Here is a 27,570-nt window from a genome sequence, read left to right on the forward strand (position 1 = left end):
ATGTGTGAAAATGATCATGTATTTACTTGTTTTATGGTTTTTGTGTTGACAAATGTGAGTGGAAATAGGAATTGACATGATTACCCTTCCACTCGTACTTGGTTCAATTTGCATGCAAGGGTAAAGAAGGTATTTGGCTAGAAAATAAGAGTTAGTGGGGTGGTTATTGACTCTTTAGCCCTTTTGGATTGAATAGAAAGGATTTGCATGCAAGGATAACTATATAATTTGCTAATTATGACAATGAATACTTATAAAGATTTAATTTTATAAAATAAAACACAATTTCAAAAATTACAAAATTTATACCATAAAATAGCTTGGATTTTTGGAAATTTTATAAAACTACTTTTGAAATTTATGAGCAAAATAACTTTTAAAAAGAAATTATTCAAGGTTTAAAATATTCCTTATAAATCAAAAAATGAAAGAAATAAATAAACTTTTGATTTGAAAAATCATATACCACATATCGAAAATTTAAGACGCAGAAATTCTCATTCACACAAGCATACAATAGTTGAATATATTGGCATTCGACTTTATAATTACACCAAATTTACAATTAATATTACACAGAAATGTCGGGTGTAACATCCTCTCCCCCTTAAGGGATTCTGTCCCCAGAATCTAAGAGAACAGATGAGGATACCGGGAAGGCATATCAGACTCTAACTCCCAAGTCGATTCTTCGACCTTAGGGTTCCTCCAAAGCACTTTTACTAACTTTACTGACATATTTCTAAGGCTCTTCTCTTGCCAGTCGAGTATTTTAACCGGTTGCTCCACAAATGACAGGTCTTCCTGAATTTTTACAGGTTCATATTCTATTATATGGCTAGCGTCAGGATTATACTTCTTAAGCAATGACACATGGAACACATTATGCACATGATGATACTGAGGTGGTAAGGCCAACTCGTAGGCCACCTTTCCCACTTGACTCAATATTTCAAAAGGACCTATATATCTAGGTGCTAACTTCCCTTTCTTGCCAAATCTCATCAACCCTTTTCTAGGTGACACCTTCAACAAAACAGCTTCGCCAATTTGGAATCGAACATCCTTACGCGCTGGATCCGCATACTTCCTCTGTCTATCTTGAGCAGCAAGCAACCTTTTCTGAATTAACTTGACCGAGTCATGCAATTGTTGTACCAATTCCGAGCCGAGAATCTTTCCTTCTCCTACTTCATCCCAACTTATTGGTGATCTATATTTTCTCCCGTACAAAGCTTCGTATGGTGGCATGCCGATACTGGAATGATAGCTGTTGTTGTAAGAGAATTCAATCAACGGCAAATGGTCATCCCAACTTCCTGCAAAATCGATTGCACAACTGTGCAACATGTCTTCAATTGTTTTGATTGTCCTTTCACTCTGGCCATCAGTCTGCGGGTGGTACGCCGTGCTCATATTCAACTTTGTGCCCAGACATTCCTGAAATTGCTTCCAAAATCTCGAGTTAAATCGGGGATCTCTGTCTGAAACTATTGATACAGGTACTCCATGCCTTAGTACGATTTCACACATATACAGATGAACCAACTTGTCCAGTGACGACTTCTCGTTAATTGGAAGGAAATGCGCTGACTTCGTAAGACGATCAATTATAACCCATATTGCGTCATGCCCGGATTTCGTTCGCGGTAGTCCTACTATAAAGTCCATAGCGATATTTTCCCATTTCCATTCTGGAATCTTCAGGGGCTGAATTAATCCGCTTGGTCGTTGATGTTCTTCCTTCACTTTCTGACAAGTATAACACTTCGCAACCCATTCTGCCATGTCTCGCTTCATATTTGGCCACCAAAAGTTCTTCTTTAAGTCTCGATACATCTTGGTACTTCCCGGGTGGATTGAAAATTTTGAATTGTGGGCTTCATGGAGGATCTCATTCTTTAATTCAGGTACATGAGGAATCCATATTCTGGAAGAAAACCTTAGTATCCCTTGCTCATCCCTTTGAGTATTAATCTCCTCTCCAGATAACTGATTCTTCTCTTTCTCCATTACTTCTTCTTGACATTTCTTTATCTTTTCCACTAGTGTTGGCTGAAAAGTCATTGCGCGACAAACTTCCTCAACTTTTCCACAATCACAAAGTTCCAGTTCAAATCTCTTGATTTCTTCAGATAATTCCTTTGGTGTTGTCATCTTATTCAGTCTCTCTTTCCTACTTAGAGCATCGGCCACAACATTCTCCTTTCCAGGATGGTAATTTATCGAGCAGTCATAGTCCTTGATCAATTCCAGCCATCTCCTCTGCCTCATATTGAGCTCCTTCTGAGTGAAAATGTACTGTAAACTCTTGTGATCCGTGTAGATTTCACACTTCTCTCCGTAGAGGTAATGTCTCCAAATCTTAAGTGCGAACACTATGGCGGCTAGTTCCAAGTCATGCGTCGGGTACTTTAACTCATGCGGTTTCAACTGTCTTGACGCATATGCGATCACCTTACTGTGTTGCATTAACACACAACCCAATCCCTTATGTGAAGCATCGCTGAATATTACAAAGTTTCCTTGATCATCCGGTAGCACTAACACCGGAGCTGTTACCAATCTCTGTTTCAACTTTTGAAAGCTATCCTCACATTCTGCACTCCATTCAAACTTTTGATTCTTTCGGGTTAACTTGGTCAATGGCGTGGCGATTTTCGAAAAATCCTTGACGAACCTTCTATAGTATCCTGCCAACCCTAGAAAACTTTGCACTTCCGTAGGAGTCTTTGGCCTCTCCCAACTCATAACTGCCTCGATTTTTGTCGGATCCACTTTAACTCATTCATTTCCAATGACATGCCCCAAAAATTGAACTTCCTTTAACCAGAACTCACATTTGGTAAAGTTGGCATACAACTTCTCTTGACGAAGTATTTCCAATGCTATCCAGAGGTGCTGCTTATGTTCTTCCTCCGAATAGAAAAAATAAGGATGTCATCAATGAATACCACGACAAATTTGTCCATATACTTCTTAAATACTCGATTCATCAGATCCATAAATGCGGTCGGGGCGTTGGTCAGTCCAAACGGCATTACTAAGAATTCATAATGCCCATATCTGGTCCTGAATGCGGTCTTGGGAATATCTTCCTCTTTGATCTTTAATTGATGGTATTCTGATCTTAAATCGATCTTTGAAAAGCATTCTGCTCCCTTCAGCTGGTCAAAAAGGTCATCTATTCTTGGTAGCGGGTAGCGGTTCTTGGTCGTTACCTTATTCAACTCCCGATAATCTATGCATAATCGCATGCTCCCATCTTTCTTCTTGACAAACAGAACAGGTGCTCCCCATGTCGACGTACTTGGCCGTATCACTCCTTTATCCAACAATTCTTGTAGCTGGCTTGCCAACTCTTTCATTTCTGCTGGTGCCATCCTATATGGGGCCTTTGAAACTGGTTCCGTACCTGGAGCAAGGTTGATCTCGAACTCGATTTTTCGATCTGGTGGTAAGCCTGGTAGTTCGTCGGGAAACACATCGGGAAACTCGTTAACTACAGGAATATCTTCAATGCTAGGGCTGCCTTTTTTTGAATCCACTACATAAGCTAGGAATGACTCACAACCTTTTCTAAATAGCTTCTTAGCCTGAACGATTATAAGAAATAGTTGCTCTTGCTTCTGCCCCTTGAATACTACCTTCTCTCCACTCTTTGTCTTTAAATACACTTTCTTGGTCTTACAATTAATCTGAGCGCTATTTTCTCCTAACCAATCCATGCCTAAAATTATGTCAAACTCTCCCAACTTGAAGAGTATCAAGTCGGCTGAAAACTTATACCCCAAAATATCAATCTCACATTTTGGACAAAATTGATTCACAGGAATCTTGTCTTGGTTCGCAATTACCACATTTACTACCTCACTCATAATCATTTTATCACATTGAAGCTTATCAACAAAAGACTCTGATATGAAAGATATTGTTGCTCCCGAATCAATCAATACTTTAGCTTTGACATTATTGAGTAAAAGTGTACCTGCTATCACCTCAAAATTCTGAACAGCATCCTTCATCTTCAAATCAAATGTCCTTGCTGTTGCTTGCGGGGTTGGTGTAGGTGGTGGAGGTAATGCCAATACCTCGGCTGGGACGCTCGCACTGGTACTTGCCACGTTCATTAAAGTTTTGACTGGTTCGGTTGCCTTGCACTCCCTAGCTATGTGTCCAGTCTTCCCACACTTGTAACACGTAACTCCTGGCTTCGGCATCTTGCACTCATTCGCCAAATGTCCCTTCTGATTGCACCTATAGCATGTCATGCTCAGCTTATTACATAATCCAGGGTGCCTTCTTCCACAGTGCTTGCATTCCGGTCTCGGGAACTTATTTTCTCCAACTTGCCCTTGGCTTGCCTGACCGCTCACCTTTGATTCTTGTCTTTTACCCAAATTTCCCTTCTTTTGAAAATTTCCACCCTTCTAGAATCCGATCCTCTTTACATTCCGATCTTGTGAACTTCCCGCTTCAGACTTTTCTCCATAAAATGGAACCTTCCTCTTCTTGTTATCCCTTTCCTTCCTTGATAACATCCCATTATTCTCAATCAGAGCAGCTTTATGTACTACTCCCGCATAAGTATCAAGCTCAAACATAGCCACTCTATCTCTGATCCAAGGCTCCAATCCTTGCTGAAATCTCTTCGCTTTTTCCTCCTCAGTATTGGTATACTTTGTCACAAACCTTGACAATTCTGTGAACTTCTTCTCATCCTCCAATACAGTCATGTTCCCTTGCTTCAGCTCCAAAAATTTGAGCTCCATCTGATTCTGCATGTACTTAGGGTAATACTTGTCCAGAAATAACTTCTTAAATCTCTCCCAAGAAACCTGCTGAGTGACTTCCATAGCTTTTACTGATTCCCACCAATAGATGACTTCACCCTTCAAGAAGTAAGCATACGGCGTCTTCTGATCGTCTCCTAACTGTACCAACTCAAAAGCCCTTTCCATCTCCTTGATCCATGTGTTAGCTATTACTGGATCAGTGGTATCATGAAATGCAGGTGGTTTCACATTCTGAAAAGCCTTGAAAGTGACAATTTGTCTAGGTGGTACTGGTGGTTCAGGTGGTTGGTGTGGTTCACGGTTATCTTGGTTTTCAATTCGTTGTTCAAGAGTTAGTTGTTGTTGAGCTATAACATTGGTTTTCTATTGCAAAGTTTCCAGTAGTCGAAGAATATTTGGGTCTGTGGTGGATGTGGTTGTTGGGTTCTTCTTTTTGGGAGGCATGATCCTGAAATAAGAGTTATGTTAAAATAGATATGAACAATTCGAGGGTATCGCATGGCATTCTTATCTACATATGAGGTCAAGTTTCAAATTAAGCAGATATGGTGATGCATATAAAAACGTAAAATAATAGTTGAGAGCAAATGGAACAATAGAACATAATTATTGAAATTTTAAAGGTCGCAATACATGGGATTAGGACAAAGTCTGATTCTAGGAATAACAGGCTTATTTAAAGGAAACAACGGAAACAACTGGGGATTCCACAGAGTCTGATAGTACAACAACATGAAAGGTAAATGGAAAGAACTAAGGCTCCACTCCATCTGAACAGGGCTTGGTAGTCTTTTCCTCTCGAAGCGTCTTCACAATGCTCTGGAGCTCATCCTCCACTATCTGAATGACATACTGGCTGGGACGGTCCCGGTGCGCTAGCATCTCCTCAAGCTTAGTGTTGACGTACTGAACCAAGGTCTCAAGTCTCGCAGTCATCTGCTCCTTGGGCTTCCATTCGTAGTTTCGGCTGTCCGGATACACGTTCTTCAGTAGGTCTATCAGTCGGTCGTAATTGCCCTGAAGCATGTTGAACTCGCGCCTCAACTCAGCATACACAGTGAAAGCAATAGTGTCGTCTGACCCAGAGGATGACGAGGAATGCGCCATTTGCTGACAACCAATAAGAGGAGTATTAATAATAAATTTACTTAACCTACTCTCTCGTATAATATCTATAAGCTACACACATATCCTAGAATCTATTTGGGCTGTCCGGGGACTCTAAACCGTAGCTCTGATACGAAAACCTGTCACACCCCAACTTAAACAGCAGATTAAATATAGCTATTACAACATTTTAAAAGAAATAACATAACCAAATCCAAGATCTTACAGTTTAGGGTTTGGAACAGCCCAACACTACCAACTATTACATCTGATTTTAAATACCGAGTCCCCACACAAACTACTATCACTTATTCTACCTGACCTCGAACATAAGCATCAGCATCACAGGTCTTACGGGCAGTCTGCTTGAATCTAACCATAGCTGCTAACTGTAATATCAGGGTAAAGCAAGGAGTGAGCCAAATGCTCAACAAGTGCTAAATAATATGATACAAAACATAAATCGAGATATACATTAAAGAATGACAATGGAAAGACATAACCACTGATAATGAGGGATAAAACTTTGGGTGATGGCATCATTTTGTTTGTATCAAAACAATTTCAAAATCATACCGTTTAGACAAAAACATTTTATGACGCTACGGATTACAGCCGGTGATCAGCCGCGAAGTAATCCCGAACCTCGCTGGGTTCTAAAACATTAATGGGAATCCCTAGGAAACTTTTAAGCCTAATATAAGTGTGGAAATGACTCGCGTCTCAGTCCAGATCCACTATTCAAAGAAAACATTTATCCCCCTTTGGGACTGAAAACCCACATTTTATTTATTTCAAAAACGGATGCCGAATTATAACAAAATCTCTTTTTACAGTAAACATCTTTATCAAGGGATTATAGATCAACTCGAAACACGGGAAAATGGTACTAACTCTCAGAGCCATGAATCACAAAACTATACTATATTAGGGTAACTGAATGGTTTTCATATTTCAAAGTTTGGACAAGGGAATTTAGTGAGGCTATTGGATATCATGAAGGGAAATGCCAAATTGGGCTTAAAGCAATGGTTTCTCATCAAGGTTCAAGTGCTGGACCATCAAGGAGGTAAGCTTCATGAATACTAAGGGTGTTAAGGTATGAAAAAATGATTTTTAGCTCAGGATATATCAGAATTGTCAAGCTTTAGGATAGAAAGAGGGGTTTCAATCAATGAGGAATCACTTTGATAAGTATCTGACTTTCAGGGTTCAAGGTAAGGTTCTATATGGGTTCAAGTATCAGGATGAGATATCAATACTTAGGAATCATCAGCATGTTAACCAAGAGAATCAACCAAGAGTTATAACTGCCCTTTTCTTTTATCATGGCATTCGAATTACTTTAATATACTATCATGATAAGACTACTTTGCAATACGTACTCGAGGGTTCATGGAATCTCTATATAATTCAAAGATAAACATAAGATACGCTTGATTTAATATATCAAATGACAGAGGATAGTTGCAGCAATGTATGAACTATTAGCAGTAAATACGAAGGACAAGTTGAATCACTTGCCTTGAGAAAGGCTGGTCTGGTCTGAATGGTAGGAGCAACTGGAGCTTCACTCGACCTTTATGGCAAGTTTTCCCTCGTCTCGAGATCCTACATAAATAATAATAATCTTCATTATAATATACGCTCACCAACTAAACCTATTTATAACCCGAAATTAAACACGGATGGCACTTAGGCCTATATGCACTTAATTTTATATTCACCTTTAAATTAAAATTGTACACACATAGCCACATAATCACATATCATATATTAATACCAAATAACACCATATACACCATAATGCAACACTAGGCTTGGATGATCTCGACTCACAACTTAAGTCACTTGGTCGCTAAATTAGACAAAGTCTTCAAATTTTGGCTTCCTAACTCGATGTGCCTTTACTAAACTATCCAAAACCTATTGACCCTCACTTGTGCCTTTTTCTCTACTGACCTTATACTATCTTACAACTATGGTGGTCAACCTAAATCTCACTCCAAAGTGTTCTAAAACTTTGTGATAAGTGAAAGTGCTCACTGGTGCAAATTTCAGAATGACAACTATGGTTTCTTGAGTGCATTAGACACTCTTAAACTACAAGTTTTCCTTCAAAACTTTTACACAAGACTCTCCTGACCTTAGGGCATCTCACAAACTTGATTTGGCTCAAGGGCCTGGCTTGGGCCTTCTTGGGCCTAAGCTAAAAGTCCAAGGTTCCCCTGTTTTTCTGGGAAGAAAATGCCCTGACTTGAATTAACTTGAGACACATGGTTCTAACTCATATCCTATGAACTATGGTTGGAAAAACTTCTCTGACTCTCCCTCTAACTAAGGCCCAACAGGGCCTGATGAGGGCCTACCCATGACATGGTCAAATCTCCCTATTTCTAAGTTACAACAAAACTGTCCTCTGCTGGACAGATTTTGTTATTCTACTTGTGCACCTAACCAAATGACATGCAAACCTCCAACCAACACCTAAAACCTTTTATATACTCCCAATAATAACTTCAGGTGGCTTGGGCCTCAAAATGCACATCAATGACATGGTCAAAACTCACTCTAAACCTCAGGGTACTAAACTGATTTTCTGCAGAAACTATAACTCTCCTTTCTCCAAGGTTTTGACTTGACAAACTCAACTACCAACAACCCAATACCCAAACCAAGACTTAAACATGGTGATCTACTGAACTAACTCCCTTATTCTCAAAATAACTTTGGTGGAGATCATCCTTTACCTATGGTACAATTATGGCAAAACAAAAGAAACTACACTTCCCAACTCACAAATCATCAAGTTTTTGAAAAAACAAGATATGCATTTTTATAAAAGATAACCATGAATTATTACCATGCATCAAGGAGCATTAATCAATATTAACACCTTAATCCTACTGAAATTAAAGCTTACTAACAAAATCTTTCCAAATGATCAAAATCTTATAACATTCTAAGAGAAATTCACATACGTTCATGTCCTCGAGTTTTGCAAGCCAAACAACATGTTTTCTCAATATGTTTTACCAAGAAATTTACATGCAAGCCTAGCATGAGCTATATCTAGATGATCACTTAGCATGCAAGGAGTTTCATCAAATTTTCACCATAAAATTCAAGCCATTATCACATAAACATGCAAAAATTGAACAAAGCAACAAGAATAGTCTTAAGGACCATTCATTCGGCTCCCCTATGGTCATGGCCGCATGAAATGGAAGGGAATGGCCATTTAATCATCAAGAGTTTCCTTCTCAAGACTTGGCACTTCTCCATTCCTTGTAGTCCTCTAAAAAACAACCCTAAACTCACAAGAATCAAGGTTGTACTTTGAGTTTCAACTAAAACCTTTACATGCAACCTTAAAACTTAAACTTTCTACTCAAAACTCTTTGAAATATGAGTGATCATGGTATGGGAAGTAACATTTACATGTATAGAGGGTGGAAGCTTGGTTGAGGAATGAAGAAAAATGGGGAGGGGGTGGTTTCGGCTAAAAGCCGAGAGTGAAGGAGGGAGTAGCCGAGAGTGAGAGAGAGGAGGGAGAGAAGAATGAGTGTGGTGGTGAGTGATGTGTGAAAATGATCATTTCTTTAATTGTTTTATGGTTTTTGTGTTGACAAATGTGACTGGAAATAGGAATTGACATGATTACCCTTCCACTTGTACTTGGTTCAATTTGCATGCAAGGGTAAAGAAGGTATTTGGCTAGAAAATAAGAGTTAGTGGGGTGGTTATTGACTCTTTAGCCCTTTTGGATTGAATAGAAAGGATTTGCATGCAAGGATAACTATGTAATTTGTTAATTATGACAATTAATACTTATAAAGATTTAATTTTATAAAATAAAACACAAGTTCAAAAATTATAAAATTTGTACCATAAAATAGCTTGGATTTTTTGAAATTTTATAAAACTACTTTTGAAATTTGTGAGCAAAATAACATTTAAAAAGAAATTTATTCAAGGTTTAAAATATTCCTTATAAATCAAAAAATGAAAGAAATAAATAAACTTTTGATTTGAAAAATCATATACCACATATCGAAAATTTAAGACGCAGAAATTCTCATTCACACAAGCACACAATAGTTGAATATATTGGCATTCGCCTTTATAATTACACCAAATTTACAATTAATATTACACAGAAATGTCGGGTGTAACATCAGTGGAACACCAAAACTTGATATTTGATATCTCAGTGGAACCGCTTTTGAATTCCATAAAACAAGTGTAACCGCCCAAAAAATGGTTGTATTTAGCTAAATACAACCGGATCCGGTCGTATTTAACTTAATACAGCCGGTTTTTGGTCCGGAAATATGACCGATTTTTGGTCTGGTTGTAAATACTCGAGTTATATTTAGTAAAATGTTCGTATTTATACTAAATATGTCCGGCTAAATACAACTTGTTAAATACAACATCTTAAATACAACCGACTAAATACAACTACTTTCTATCAAATTTAGATTTTAAAATCCCGTAAAAAAAATTTAATTTTTTGAAAAAGTTTTAATAGTCCCTAAAAAAAATAAATTCGACCACATATGGTCGAAAACATAGTGCTAAATACATCCACATTCGGTCGAAATAAGGAACACCAAATTTTAAAAAAAAATACCTCACCATAATCGGAAAATTTCTAGTTTCCGGCAAGCCTTTTAAAAAACATATTATCTGCATCAAACTACACAACATCCCATTCAACCTAGTACCCCAAAAAATCAAAATGTCAAAAAAACTAGCAAAAAACTCATTTGAGTACTTTCATCATACAACTTTCGTGCATTCATAACAAATCTATAACAATTATCACATCTGACCAATCAACACTAATATTTGTCGGACCAACCAGTACTATTATTTGTTAGATCACCCGTTTTATTAGCCTCATTCAATGTGTCTAAGAACTACCGTCTCATGCGGTTGCTGACCATCAACGCAAACGGAAACCATTCTTAATCTCCAGAGAGCTATTTCTAATTATTATCGGGTTCATTTTGAAAGATTTTGGGTTTGGTAGGTTCAAATCTGGTGGGTTCGGGATGGGTTGTGAAAAAGGGGTGGGTAAGTTTGGGATGATAGTGATGATTAAATGTAGTGGTGATTATAGGTAAGTTTGGGACGGTAGTGGTGATTGTTGGGGAGAAGAGTATTTTTACCATATATGTATGTAAATTACTGGATGAAAAGTGTGTATAAAGTGTTAGGCGGAGGGAGTTGAACCGTGAGAAAAGAAGAGACGGTGAGCGGCGTGACTGGGTTGGGGATAGGAGAGTTAGTTAAATAAATTTTATTTCTAGTTTATTTAATTTAATTTTTTTTATATAAATCTTTTTTATAAAATAAAAATCCAACCGTTGGATTGTTGTGATAGTAGTTGAATTTGGTCTGTTAGATATAATTCACGCGGTTCGCTGACGGGGCTCTAAATACAATCGCATGTAGTCGAATTTACACTACGCCATAAGTGCACATAGGCAACCCCTACTAAACAGTTGCATAAGGCAAAATTGGTGTTGTATAAGGTAATAGGAAATACCAAGGGGGGGTTGCCAATGTGGAAGTGGTCGTAGAAACCTAATGCAACATTTTGTGCAACACTTAAAAGTATTGCATCAGGTTGATTTTGCAACAGTAAATCACCTATTGGAAAACAACAGAAAGTGTTGCATTAGACCTGACATCATAGTACACTTGGTCCTACGTGGCAATTGACACATCAGATACCACATCAGTAACAAGGGGTCCCTAGAGCCACCTCAGCATGCCACGTTAGCACGCCACATCAGCACGCCATGTCAGTTGGGTCCTATCCTGCCACGTCAGCATGTGGGGCCCACAATGCCACATCAGTAATGGGCCCCTTTTGCCACGTCATATATGGGGCCCACATTGTTTATGCAACACCATTTTGATGCATATGCAACACTATTTTCATTCAATTGCAACAGTATATACCACATTATGCAACCCCATTTTTTTAAATTGCAACAATATTATAATCAAATGTAACACAGTGAAAAGCAATATGCAACATCATACTATGGAATATGCAACACTAGAAAACATAAAAAATTGGCGATAATTGGTCTATTTTTACATGATACCTGCCATAAGTGGCATCCAACAAAAACAACCATATCAGGAATCCAACAAGGTTTAAACATACAAAAAAATACTAAAAAACATACGCCCAATTCTAAATTTAAAACACCAAAAGTACATCAAAATGAAGCTAAATGGAACTTTAGCCTAGAAAATAAAAATGAACAGAATAAGAATAAAAAGATTTGGGCCTTAAACTTAAGTAGTGAAAGCAGTTTGACTTAACAGGTCAATCACTCAATCTTATGGTATTGATTTGGGCCTTAAACTATCCATTATTAATTTACTACTTATTTAACATAATGCAATTAAACCCAACCAATAAAGTCAATAATTTCATTTTTAGAATTTATTACGAGCTATGGGCTATAAAAACATGCATCAAAAAATGTACTTCTACCTAGGAACAGATTGAGCATTTGCCCCAAAAAGACGCAAAACAGATAGTGTACAAAGCGTAAAAGATTTATGATTTATCTGCCAAGAGAGACTAAAACAAAAAGCTTAATACAACTATAAAAGCAACTGGACTCAAAAGGTAAATTTTTTTGGAGCCAATATAGGCCCCGACATTTCCTTTAATCAAATTACTTGAAACAACTTGCAACTAGACCAAACAAAATTCATTCTAAATTTCTAATTAACAAATCGATAATGTGCCATATAGTTTACATAGACATGCTTAAAAATTGTACTTCCAACCAACGTTACGGAGGAGCATGTCCCCAAAAAGACGAGAAGCGGATGAAGTAAACTTACAATCCAAGGTTGCATTGAGGATCTGTGGGGCATCCTCTCCTTGATTACTTTTTCCAATCTCAGTGGTGCGAGGGGACCTAAATCAGCAATTTCCTTTAGAGCAGCATGCACATGAGAAAGAACTTGCTCCTTTTTTGCAAGACCACGTGGCTGCTGTAATAGCCTAAGGAAAGATAAAGGCGGCACAAAATTTCTTACAAGCATATCCAAGCATCGATGGAGGTATTTTCCGCTCACTGCAGCCTACAATGTAGTAAAAGCAAAACTAATCCTTGATAAGAACAAGCAATGATAATCATTATTGTATAGTGAGTAACATTACATACCAAAGAAACAACCAACTCAACCAATACATCCAGCACATCTAAACCATAGTTCCACAAGCTCATGCCACTTATCTGAAGGTAACAAACTTTCTTTAACAACCAAAAAACTAAAATCCTAAAAAAATAATGGAAAAATAAATGAGCAAAAATATTAATGCACTATTACTTACAGAAGAAAGAAGCATTTTGTGGTGATCAAAATCTATGTAAGAAACTGCTCCAGACAGGGCTTTCAAACTTGTCTTTTAAATTATAAAACAACATTAGGTAAGCCTTTACAGAAGTAATAAGAGGACATAAAGTTTACATATTTTAGTGCATATACTTTTCAAAAACACTCAACCTATCACAAGCATGGCCACTTCCTCTGGTGCTAGGCGTTCAATATTGGGCAGAATCCCGATCAACTCGTGATAACTCTCAGATTGACCCTGAAAACTTATAAATCACTATTAATCACTATCAATCAACCATAAGATTGATCTTCAAACTGAGAATCAATGTCAAATGATTAGAATTTATAACATATAAAAATCGATTATGTGCTTAAATGTTTGAAACTGCAAACAGACCTGTATGAGGATTTTCTCTCCATAGTTCTGCCTAACTGCAGACATAAACTCCTCCAAAAGCTCGGCAAATTCCTTGATGCAGGTGAATGCATACAAAATTAGTTTTTAGTTGTAGACCGCAAGTAATTATATCTATGAATTACAAAAAAGAAGATAAAAGTACCTGCCCAGTTGCCCTCTTTTCTTTGAGCCCAATAATAAACTCATCATCTAGCAACTTTTGGTTATTTGTGTCAACGTCGATGGTAATAGGCAAGCACTGCAAGGCAAGCACTGCAAATACAACACAAATATACAGTTTAGAACAAGTTTAACAAAAATGTCATAGTATAGATAGGAAGCTTCATGTAACCCAGGTGGCCTTGTTATCTAATTGAATTGAACCATAAAAAGTGGTTAAGGGACTGCATGGATATACTCTATGTTCCCATGTCGCTAGCAGTAACATCCATAACATACCACCACAGTCTGGTAGCCACAATCAAATAATAGACCCTAGAACTTATATTCAGTGTTTCTAAATAACGATTACTGGTATTGAATTTGGTGATCCCATTGCTCATGAACGACTCAGCTTCTATTATATACTCAGTGTTGCATATTTATGCTCCTTTCGTGTTAATTAATTTGTATACTTTTGCTAAGTACTTCATCATATTCTGTTTGCTTGCTTGCTTCTAAAAATATGAGGTTCTTAACTCTTCGTCGCTTATTATGCTACATACTAAGCTATAAGTCTGAGTGACTATGTACTGCTAACTATATTTTGTTTGGTAAAAAAATTAAGTCCTCGTTTATAAGAATATCAAGATCCAATTCAACAGAATGAATAATTGTTCTATGTTTAATTTGTCAGCATAACTCAAGTAAGGGCAAAGCTTATGCACATTTACTTTATAAAGTAATTGAAGAAATAGTTCTAATATCCACTTAAGGACACACACAATTAACTATTTTTCTTAGTGCAAGACCCTCTTATTGTATTCAGTTTTTCATAATGATTGTTATTGGATGAAGGAAAAAACTAGTTAAAGAATATATTATCTCAGCTGAAAAACTAGTTAAAGAATTTATGGATAACTGGTATCATTAAAATTTGGGAAGTGTTCGGGTAATACATGCACTAGAAGGAAGAACATGTTACCTTGATCCATTCATATTCTCTTACTGCACAGGTTTTAGCTTCCTCTGTTACTCTTACAGTTTCTTTCAACTGATCTATTTTACGAATTCTAGACCTGTCACCACAAAAAATCTTTGATGAAGCAGCTTCAAGCTTTTCCATCCTTACATTCAAGGAGGCCGGTTCGGATAAAAGATTTGCACCATCAACAAAGCATTTGCGCGGTCAGAAAATGCATTGTTAATTGCCAACATCACCCCAAGATAGTCATAAAGCTTATCCTGGCGTATAAGAATAGAGCATCTATAAATATCTAGCACTTCGAGTGGAACAAGATGCTTGAAAAGAGAAAGGATCATGATAAAAGTTAGCAATTCAAGTCTGGGAAAGTACAACAATCCAGTAACTTACCAGAATCTTTACAGTTTGTGCATTCAACTCCCAATAGAGTCTGCTAGCTTTGACAGCAGCAGTAGCCACATTTTTCATGTCGGCAGATTTCACCCTTTGAGAGTTGAACATTGCCTCATCCGCCTCAAACTTCGTTAGCTTGACAAAAGCCAACCCCAGTTGCCCCATCGTCTTCCCAATATATTGATGAGCTTTAACAAGAGTTTCAGCCTGCAAGATCATATTAAATACTGGATTTATAAGTAGATAGCCTTGGGTAATTTCAACTTGCAATTAATTAATTTCATATCAATAGCATACTTCCCTTTTCATTACACATATTTTTAGTACCTAAATCAACAACATGACAGTAATAAATATTACAAATTTACATATAACACCGAGGAAAATATCGATATTTCCTTTATTGTATGGAGCTAGGAAATTGATTAACATACATTTAAGCTCAATCAAGTCTGAGATGTCGCAACTCAAAATGGTCTCGCTAGATCAGAATTATCAGAAAAATATCAATACATATTTGAATCGAGAAACATTATTAATTATATAAACCGAAAAAAATAGCACTCAAAATTTATAATTTACATCAAAAGAGTTCAATAGACCTGCTGAGAAGCATTACTAATCTGATTCTCGAAATCCTGCAACTTATCCTTCCTCTCCAAAAATTCCTTATCTTCCTCCACAACCAGTGGCTTAACCGCACCCCAATCATTCGTAACCGACTTCTTCAACTCCTTAAAAATTCTCAAGAAATCCCTCGCTCCTTTCGCAGGTAACGCAACCTCATTCACATCCACCGCACTCCCTTGCAAACTCTCTCTCCCAAACAACTGCCAAGGCAACTTCACCGCCCCATCCAGCATTCTCGATGCCACATCCGTGGTCCTCATCAACGGAAACTTCCCATTTGACACGTCTTGGTCCTTCTGAGGATTCGAAACCGTGATTCGCACATACTCCGCTCCGGAATGTGAAGTCGAAGTTACGAACAAATCATGACCGTTGACTCCACTTCCTCCGTTGCTATCTTCTCCATCGAACGATCGAAATATTGCTTCAGCATACGAAGGCGGTTCGAGAAACGTGTTGTACGGATTAAGTTGTTGATTTCTCAATTTTTTCTAAACATCTCGGATCGAGATGTGTATGAGAATATAATAAGAAGGTGAGCGGAGGAGAGGATGGAGGAGGTGAGAAGGGGTGTGAAGATCTGAGTGAAGAGAGGGGTTGAAAGACGAGGCGGCCACTGCTAATGATTTATGTTTGTTAGGGTTTTATATAAAAATGATAAATTTTTAGGGCTTGTCTGTTAATGGGCTGGGCCTTGACTTAATTAAGTCTTTACAATCATAATTTCTTAATTATTTTGATAAATATGTTGTTGCTTTTCTGTAAATTATTTTAATATTATTTTAATTTTTGAGTATCAGCTCAGATTTAGAGAGAAATAGTGAATTTTTGTTAAGGGGAAAATAGCCGCCCAATTTTTTGGCCTGGGAAAGTGTGCAGATCTGTGTCTCAACGTCATTTAATTATTTTTCTAGTTTTTTATTAAATATTTACAATTTTAAATATTATATGAAAATTTTATAACTAATGTAAAATATATGTCAAAATAACACGACAATGATAAAATTAATCGGAACAATTATTTGTATAATTGAATTGTCGAACAAGAATTTTTAAAAAAAATAGAAATCATTCGGGACAAGAATCTACAAGGAACCCGTGTTGACCATAATTTGACTATTATAAAAATACACGATATAAACACACGATAAAAAAATATCTAATGTAACGCTATGACCTCTACTGTTGCATGCTGCGCAACACTAATAGTTATTAGTAACGGTAGCTTCAATGTAATGCAACGCTTTCACCACTGTGTTGCAATAAAATGAAAATTTTGATAATGCAACGCTTTTCGTGCAACGCTGGATAAAAACCATTGCCTATGTGCACTTATGGCATAGTGTTAGGAGTGTCTGTTTAAATATGATTATTATTATTATTATTATCATTATTATTATCATTACTATTATTATTATTATTATTATAATTATTATTATTATATAATTTGTTACTTTAATAGGACATATATATTTAACTAATATTTTCTTTACAAATAATATAAATATTCTAAATTTTAAAATTTACTTTTGAGAAATCACTATTTTAAAGAAAATTTTGAATTCATTATTTTGATCGATATTTTATCGTAAATACCACAAGTTGGCATGCGCTGAAATTTTCTATTACGTTAAATTAAAAATTTTTTGTTAAAATAATTAGGTATATTAATTAAAAATATTGAAATTTTTCCTATAACATGTTCTTTTAACCGTTTTAACATTCTACGGTTAGGATCAAAATATTGGTTGACAATAAATAGTAAAATAAATACATTTATTTTTTCTTAAATTTTTATCATATCACTAAAATATATAAATCTTGATATCCTTACGGTTGGATCATTCATAAATAATTTTGAAAAAATCAAAATATTAATATGGGACTAAACATTATTAAGAAGTACAGGTCAAAAACTATTTAACTGTTAAAATAGCAAATGAAATACATTTATTCTTTTCTTAAAATTTAATCATATTACTAAAATATATAGATTTTGATATCGTTACGGTTGGATCATTCAAAAATATTTTTAAAAAAATAAAAACATCAATATCAGACTAAACACTATTGAGAAGTATTAGTCAAAGTATTAGTTGACCGTTAAAATTGCAAACCAAATAAATTTGTTTTTTTCTAATTTTTTTTATCATATCACTAAAAGAAATATACCTTGACATCCTTATGGTTCGATCATTAGTAAATGTTTTTTTAAATCAAAACATCAATATGGTACTAAACACTATTAAGAAGTACCGGTCAAACTACTAATTGACTATTAAAATAGGAAACCAAATATATTTATTTTTCTCTAAAATTTTATGATATCACTAAAATATATAGATAATGACATTTTTAAGTTTGGATCATTCATAAAAACATTTTAAAAAATTGAAACATTGCTATAGGACTCAAGACTAGTAAAAAGTACTCCTTAAACTCCTAGTTGACTTTTAAAATAACAAACCAAATACATTTATTTTTTTCTAAATTTTTTATCATATCACTAAAATATATAGATCTTGACATCCTAAAGGTTGAATCATTCATAAAGTTTTTTAAAAAAATCAAAACATCAGTATAAGACTAAACACCTGTAAGAAGTACTGGTCAAACTACTAGTTGAATGTTTAAATAGGAAACCAAATACATTTATCTTTTTGAAAATTTTTATCATGTAACTAAATATATAGATCGTGAAATTCTTAAAGTTGGATCATTAATAAACAATTTTGAAAAAATCGAAACATCAGTGTGGAACTAAACACCAGTAAGAAGTAGGGGTCAAACTACTAGTTGACTGTTAACATAAGAAACCAAATACCTTTATTATTTTCTAAATTTTTTACCATATCACTGAAATATATAGATCTTGACATCCTTAAGGTTGGATCATTCAAAAAAAATTAAAAAATCGAAACATCGGTATGAGACTAAACATTAGTAAGAAGTACTAGTCAAACCACTAGTTCACTGTTAAAATAGTAATCCAAATACATTAATTTTTTTCTAAATTTTTTATCATATCACTAAAATATATAGATCTTGACATCGTTAAGGCTGGATCATTCAAACAATTTTTAAAAAATCAAAACATCTGTATGGGACTAAACACTAATAAGAAGTACTAGTCAAACTACACTACGCCATAGATTGGATTCTGCAACCGTTCACACTGGGGTGGCGAACAAAAGTGTAATAATAGCCTTCTAAACCCATGTCTATCGCAACCCCTATTTTTTGATGTTGCGGTATAGTCAAAATGTGTTACCAAAATGATATAGATGATTTTTTATTTTAACTAATTAATAATTATTTACATAGAAATGAAATTATAATTGGAATATATATTTTATTTATTTTTAGAATTTAATAATATTAGTGTAGTGATTTACAATATTATAATGATAAATTTAACGCTTTATAAAACATAACAAGCCATTAATTAGTTAATATATTGATCACTTTATGATATTTATATATTATTTAATTTATTTATTTCTCATAATTAAATGTTAAAAATAATATTTATTAAAAAAGAGAAACTAATAATTTAAATTGCAACACCGGTCTAATACAGATTTAATAGGGTATTATTATAGATATTTATGATATTTTTATAACACGAAAAATTTTTAATTATTTGAAAAGGATTAAAATATTAAAATATATATATATACACTTATATGAAAGAAATAATTAATTTTGATTTCTAAAGTTTAACTATTCGTTAAAGGAGTAATTTATGATAGTATTTATAAAGTATTTTATAATTTAAAATTTAAATTTCAAATGATAAAAATTATAAAAGTAATTAATAATTTTAATATCAAAATATATATTTATAAAAAAAGAAAAACTCCAAAAAGGTTTTAGAGGGGCGGCAAAATTGCAGCGTTCTTACTTTAACAAAAAAAGTTAAAAAGATTTTAACAAATAATACTGGTATTGATTTCTCTATTTTCCAAACCCGACTGCATTTCTAATTTTCAATCAAAAATTTAGGCCAAATCCTTCTTTGCTCATACAAACTGATCATGAATTCTTATTCTCCCTACTTTTCTCTCTCCATTCATATACAAAAGTCAATATTTCTAGTCGTGAATCACTCAATTTCATAAACCCTAATTTGTTCTTCATAGATTCTCTCTCTCCCATTATGCAGTCAAATCTCCGTGTCTTCTTAGTGATATAATGTTAAACACGATGTTAAAACACTTATTTCACTCGTTCGAACTTCAAATTAATCATTCGATCATTATTTCGAAGCTCTTCAGTTCATCAATGGAGATTCTGCATCTCGGTGACGATTCCAGGCTAGTAAAGACGATTCCTTACCCTCCTCGCGAAGATCAAGCTCAAATTAATGGTGGACTCATCAAAACTCGACAACTCGATGATGAAACTCGGTGAGTCAACTCAAGGGTTGAACCTAGTTAGGCTTCTACAGTCAATTTCACTACAATTACTGGATAATCTATCCTTTGAGGTATAGATTTAGGTAGTTCCATGAGACTTAAGGCCATGACTCAGATGAAAATTTCTCAAAACCCTTATATTTGTATAAGTAAATCGATGTCTCTTTATTATTCGAGTTATTTTTTAGATTGGGTGCTATGTATATATAGTTGATGTATTGATTAGTGTTCAATTAGCTTAGATTTATATATGAGTATGTTGATTAATTCTAGTGGCAATAACTTTGTCTGATTATAGTGTGCAAGCACTACATTATCCTTGTTAAGTGATATTTAGAGGGTTTATGATATTTGTTTTGCCTTATTTACATAAACTAATGTTCTGCTTGTAACTCCGTTAATTAGCAAATTTAAGGAGTACCATTTAGCTGTACCATAATATATAAGAGTATAAAGAATATGAAAAGGATAGCCCTTGTAATTTATTGCACCATATTCTTACCTGACCATAATAGACATTGAGCTTGTAAAATATAGAGATTTACCTTGCGTTCAGTATCTAAAACGTGTAGTGTCTAGAAAGATATTTATCTAGGAACACTTGTACATTGGCCTTACCAATTTTTATACCCTGGTGACTAATAACAGCAAGAAGATGTGCAGTTGTATAAGTCACTATTTCCTAACTAAAATAATTAATAAATCGAGTGGACACATTTATCATTATAAATCCAAGGTAGAAAGAACCATTCATGTGCAGTGATTCATACTTTCCATCATCACATCAGCTGCTTGAGAGACCAGCTGCTCATCATATAATTATAAGTGGCACACCTATACAAAATCACCTCAAGGTACTGACTGTATGTTACAGCAGTTAACCTTTTCTTTTGCTAAATTTGTAGCAATTAATCTTATCTTTTGTAGTGGTTACTCTGTTTCACAGTTAAATTCATGTTCCCAGTTAAATTTAAGTGTATATTTATACAATATTTGATGTGGTTTAATTTGAATTATATTTGAAGTAATGATTAATATCACAAGGTTTCTTTCGACTTAATATATATAAATTATCTTACGATGCACGAGATCTTGTAGCTCTTACCGAATCATTTCCGGTGTAAACAATTTGATTAATTATTAGCAGGCCCATAGGGTATATATCGCAATCTAACAATCAGCATCATCGTTGTGAAAACGCAAGGGACCAAACCCCCCTGACTGTCAGGCCCTGGAATATATAAACAAGAAAGTGAACAGAGGAAGGGACCATTTATTACCCCATACATATTTTACAACAATGAACAAAATAAAATCTGTTAGCCTGGTTTTGATAATGATGGGTCTGTATAACTTCATCAGTCCTTGGATGCGAGGTGATTCACCCTCTTTAATTTGCTCTTATGGATTATATATGTTAATTTTCTTTTTCTTTTTTGGTTCTGTGGCTCTTCTTTGCACATATATACTTTCACAATATATCCTTGCCTTGGTTGGATAGACTGTGTGTGGAATGGTTCTTGTGCCAATCAAAGTTTTCTTCCCTGAATATTGAGTTTTTGATTATTTATGATCCTGAATACCATGATGTCACTGGCCTTTTCTAGTTTGGTCTTATGTCCTAAATTTTATTTATCCCAGTACTGAGATGATTATGTATGCTACTACTTTTTTCCTTATATATAAACAGAACTCACTTTGTATAAAATGTTGTTATGCACTTTTATTGGTTCTGAGAAACACTATGGGATAGTATATCTTCTTTTTGATATGGGCCCTTAATTTAAATTAGTGGCCTAACTACTATCTTTTGTTGTAGCCGTCAAGATTACTTTGGTTATAGAATTATCATAATTATAATTGAATCACTAATACAGTATTATTATGTCATCTTCGCAGGAATATGGATGATGTAGATAAAACTATGGATTAAATAAGCGAGCAAACAGAAAACATCAAATAGATTCAAGAAGCACTGGCCACTCCCATTGGTGCAATAGCTGATTTTGATGAGGTATGTTGTTCACCAATATCATTAATTTTATTTTTTGATTCTTGCAGTCCTAGTTAGAATACATTCTTTTCTACTTATCAATGTTCCTTCGATTCAGAAAGTATTCTTTTTGTCTGAATGTCTTCTTTATGTTGCAGGATGAACTAGAAGCAGAACTTGAAGTATTAGAAAGTGCTGAGTTGGAGGAAGAAAGTCTTCAGCCTATAGGTAAACCACCTCCTATTACTGAAGGTGGTTCTACCTAGTCAGAAGCGTTCTAGCAACATTCTCGTTCTACTTTTTTTTCCTCATTACTACTATGTTTAGATTTTGAATTGTAACTTTAACTTGTTTAAACTTCCGCTTTTGTTTTATGGTTGGTAGACAATTAGTGGTATAAGGATGGTAGTATGGTGATGGTGAAGGGAGTGGTAGTATGGGGAAACTGATGTTATGGTTGGTGGACTGATGTTTATGATTTGTGGATTGTGTTGGTTTTAAGACAATGGTCTTACTTATGGGCATGTTAATTTACAAACAGTTTCTTGCATTTTTTTGTAAAAGCGTTGCAATAGGTCTTTATAGTGTTGCTAATAATCACTAAAAAATGTTTCTAAAAACACTAAAAAGCGTTGCAAAAAATACTAAAAAGTGTTGTAAAAAGGTTTCATCGATACCCCACATGTGGACCCCATTGTGGGGCCCACAAATATTGTACTGATAGCGCAAACCCTACTATAACACTTTTCAAGACCTATTGCAACCCCATTGGTGTTGCAATAGCATGTTTTTGTAACGGATAACCAAGGGTTACAATATGGTGTCATCGGGGTTGCAAAAAACTCTATTGCAATGCCTAAAATTGTAACACCGAAAAAGAGTCGCCATAGCCTTTTTTTGGCCTTTAGCAACTCTTTTTTGGCCTTTAGTTACGGTTTCTTGGGGTTGCAGAATCGAATCTATGGCGTAGTGTTACTAGTTGACTGTTAAAATAGTAAACCAAATACATTAATTTTTTTCTAAAATTTTTATCATATCACTAAAATATATAGATCTTGACATCCTTAGGGCTGGATCATTCATAATTTTTTTTAAAAAAATCGAAACATCAGTATGAGACTAAGCTCTAGTAAGAAGTACTGGTCAAACTAACAGTTGATTGTTAAAATAGGAAACCAAATATATTTTTTTTTCTAAATTTTTTATCATATCACTAAATAATATAGATCTTGACATCCTTAAGGTTGGATCATTCATAAATATTTTATAAAAAATCGAAACATCAGTATGGGACTAAACACTATTAAGAAGTAGGGGTCAGACTACTAGTTCATTGTTAAAATAACAAACCTAATACATTTATTTTTCTAAATTTTTTTATCATATCACTAAAATATATAGATCTTCACATCCTTAAGGATAGATCATTCATAAATTTGTTTTTAAAAAAAATCGAAATATCAGTGTGAGACTAAACACTAGTAAGATGTACTGGTCAAATATCAGTATGGGACCAGACCCTAGTAAAAATTACTGGTCAAACTAATAGTTGACTGTTAAAATAGGAAACCAAATACATTTATTTTTTTTCTAAACTTTATATCATATTACTAAATTATATAGATCTTGACATCCTTAAGGTTGGATCATTCATAAATAATTTTAAGAAAATTGAAATATCAGTATGGGACTAAAAACTAGTAAGAAGTATTGATCAAACAACTAGTTGACTGTTAAAATAGCAAACCAAATACATTTATATAATATCCAACTAGTTGAATATGTTTTGTACTTGATGATAACTTGAACACAACACTTAGTAGACTTTAGTTAAGTGATTTTGTAGATTTCAACGGATGATCATTTCAACATTCGTTGAAAGAGTAGCTTATGTAATAATAAGATCAGTAGCACATTCCTGTATAATGTAATGGTTTAGTGAACTAGATACTGTAGAAATTTTAAGTCATGTTGACTACTAGATTGATATGCAAGATAGGTTGGTTAATTGTAAATATCATATGCCTTTTAATCTTGTATAAATAAAATAGAGTTAACTGCCAAGAAAATAGTCTCAACGGATGTTTCACAAAGCTTCAAAAGATGATCAACTAAAGCTTCAATGGATGATTCACATAGTCTTAGCGGATGATCATCCAAAGTTTTAACGGATGATCAAACACAATTGCAACGGATGATCCAATGAAGTTTTAACGGATGTTTAAATTCAAAGGAGCAGTTGATAGTAACTTGACAGTCACATGCGTTAATTATATGCAAATGGAATGTGGCAGCCTATTTGCAGGATTTAGAGAACAAAGAAGCATTTCCATTTCCATACTAAACTGAAGATATTCAAAGATGTTGACATATTTAGTAGATTTTAAAAGCTACTAAATTCTCTAATGTTGCATGGAACAGTCTACCAAACAAAGGACCCAAACCTCAAATTCCTTAGATCTCTTCCAAAGGAATAGAAGCGTAGGACAACCTCATTAAGAAACTCTCAAGACTACAAGGAATTCACCTTGGACAGACTGTATGGGATTCTAAAAACCTATAAGCTTGAAATAGAGCAAGATGAGAAGCTAGAGAAAGGAAGAAAAAAAGGAGGATCCATTGCATTGGTTGCCGAGCCAGGAAAGGAGAAGGAACTGAAGGTTGAAGATGTTGAATCTGCACCAAACCCTAGAGTTTGTGAAGGCAAGGAAAAAGGGCTAGTAGCTGAACAAGAAGACCATCTTAGTCAAGATGATCTGGATGACATAGATGAGCATCTTGCTTTTCAATCCAGGAGGTTTTTCAAGCTCAAATTCAAGAAGAATTTTGGAGCATCCAAGTCAAACATAAACAGGGTTTATAAGTCTAAAGTCAAATGTTTCAAGTGTAGCTTGGCATGTCATTTTGATAGTGAATATAGAAAGTCTGATTCTGGAAAAAAGAAGTTTGAGTCTGTTGATTACAAACAGAAATATTTTGAGTTGCTCAAACAAAAAGAAAGGGCTTTCATCACACAGGAAAATGACTGGGCTGCAGCTGGATTAGAAGAGGATGAAGATACAAGCTATGTCAATCTAGCACTTATGGCCAAATCAGACGAAACAGAGGTCAGTTCATCCAGTAATCAGGTAATCACCACTAATCTAGCATATTTATCTAAAGATGAGTGTAATGATGCTATAAATGACATATCTACTGAATGATATCATCTGCGTGTTACACTCAAGTCTCTCACTAAAGAAAACACTAAACTTAAAGGGAACAATCTGTTTCTAAGTGAAAGAAACAATGTGTTAGAAACTCAATTTATTGAGTTTGAAAAACTGAAAATAGAATGCAAGATTGCCAAAGATCAACTGATTGAATCCTTAAACAAAGAGGATATTTTAACAAAGCAGCTTGAACGAGAACAAGAAGTAATTAAGGCATGAAAATCATCTAGAGATGTCCATGCTAAAATTACTAAAGTTCAAGGTATAGAAACTAGATTCTAATTTGGTAGAAGGACTTTCAATGGATGTGGATTTGACAGATGATAAAGGTTATCCGTTGAATGACCAAAAGAATTATCCGTCAAAAGACAAGGGAATACATCTGTCGAATAAAAGAAAACCAGTTAGCAAAGCCAAACTAGCTAAGCTAAATGAGAAATATAGATCAGTTTTTAAGAACTTTGTTCCAGGAGAAACAAGTCAAGTGAAACAGAACAAGAGAGTCAATATAGGGCATTTGTCTATCAAGCAATTAAATGACAGATTGGAAAAAATTGAAGTGAAAGCAGAATCTACAAAGAAAAATAGTAGGAATGGGAAAGTAGGAATTAACAAACATAACAACTACACACAGGATAAATACGCACCAAGAAAAATTTATGTTAAGTGTGGTGGTGTTAATCATTTTTCTGTTAATTGCAAACCTGTTGTTCCTGCTCCAATATCTGCACTTCCTTCATTTCCCAGCATGCCTACAATGCCTGTGAATATTATGCCTACACATAATTTGAATGCATAATATGTTAACATGCAAAATCCATATTATGCTTCATTTAGTATGCCACAAATGTCATTTAGCATACCATACTGGAATAACATGTTAGCACAGAATATACATTTCCATGTTAACTAGCATGTTCATGATAATTCTTGCAATGATGAATGGTTTTAGGGTTCTACTTAATTGACTAAGGATGAACTTCAAATGCCTAAGTAAAATGAGGACAAGCCTAAGAAACCTAAGAAAAAGGCTATAAAAATAGGACCCAAGGAAACTTATGGCCAAAATAACTTGATTTGATTTTATTTTGTGCAGGGAAACAGAAAAAATCTTTGCTATTTGGATAGTGGGTGCTCAAGGCACATGAGTGAAGATACTACCCTGCTCAGTGAGTTCAAGGAGAGAGATGGCCAAAGTATCACTTTTGGAGATGACAGCAAGGGTTATACTGTGGGATATGGCTTGATTTTAAAGGATATTGTCATCATTGAGGAAGTTGCCCTAGTGGATGGACTCAAGCACAATTTGTTTTGTATCAACCATCTTTGTGATAAGGTCAACTCAGTAACTTTCAATTCTGAAGCCTGTGTTATGACCAAAAAGAGGAGCAACAAAGTGGTTCTCATTGGAGTGAGAAAAGGAAATATGTATTTAGCTGACTTCAACTCATCAAATGTATAATCTGTTACTTGTCTATTTAGCAAGGCAAGTCAGGATGAAAGTTGGCTATGGCACAAGAAGCTGTCCCACCTTAACCTCAAGACTATGAATGAGTTAGTCAGGAAATATTTGGTAAGAGGTATTCCTCAAGTGGGATTATCAAAGGATGGACTGTGTGATTCCTGTCAGAAAGGAAAACAAATCAAGGCATCATTCAGAAAGAAGCTTGATTCAACAATTAAAGAACCTTTGCAACTATTGACATGGATTTATTTGGACCAGTCAATGTGTTGTCTATCTCAAGAAAAAGATACCTAGTAATTGTGGATGATTTCTCATAGTTCTCTTGGACATATTTTCTCAAATCCAAAGATGTGAAATCATCATCAATCACATAAGGCAAGTCAACAATCATCCTGACCTCAAAGTAAGAAGGATCATGAGTGACAATGGAATTGAGTTCAAGAATTCTGTGATGAGATTATTTTGTTAAGATAATGGGATCATGCATGAGTTTTCAGCAGCAAGAACTCCACAGCAAAATGGAGTAGTGGAAATGAAGAACAGATCTCTTATTGAAGCTGCAAGAACAATGTTGGAAGAATCAAGGTTACCAACATATTTTTGAGCAGAAGTTGTAAATACTGCATGCTACA

The 27,570-nt window shown here is 34.7% G+C and overlaps 1 pseudogene; it reads right to left on the reverse strand.

Moving 5' to 3' along the window:
- Window positions 1–12,422: 12,422 nt before the first annotated feature.
- LOC141718713 (sorting nexin 2B-like) lies at window positions 12,423–17,169 on the reverse strand (annotated as a pseudogene).
- Window positions 17,170–27,570: the final 10,401 nt, after the last annotated feature.

This window comes from Apium graveolens, chromosome 4, assembly GCF_009905375.1.
Source record: "Apium graveolens cultivar Ventura chromosome 4, ASM990537v1, whole genome shotgun sequence".
NCBI lineage: Eukaryota > Viridiplantae > Streptophyta > Magnoliopsida > Apiales > Apiaceae > Apium > Apium graveolens.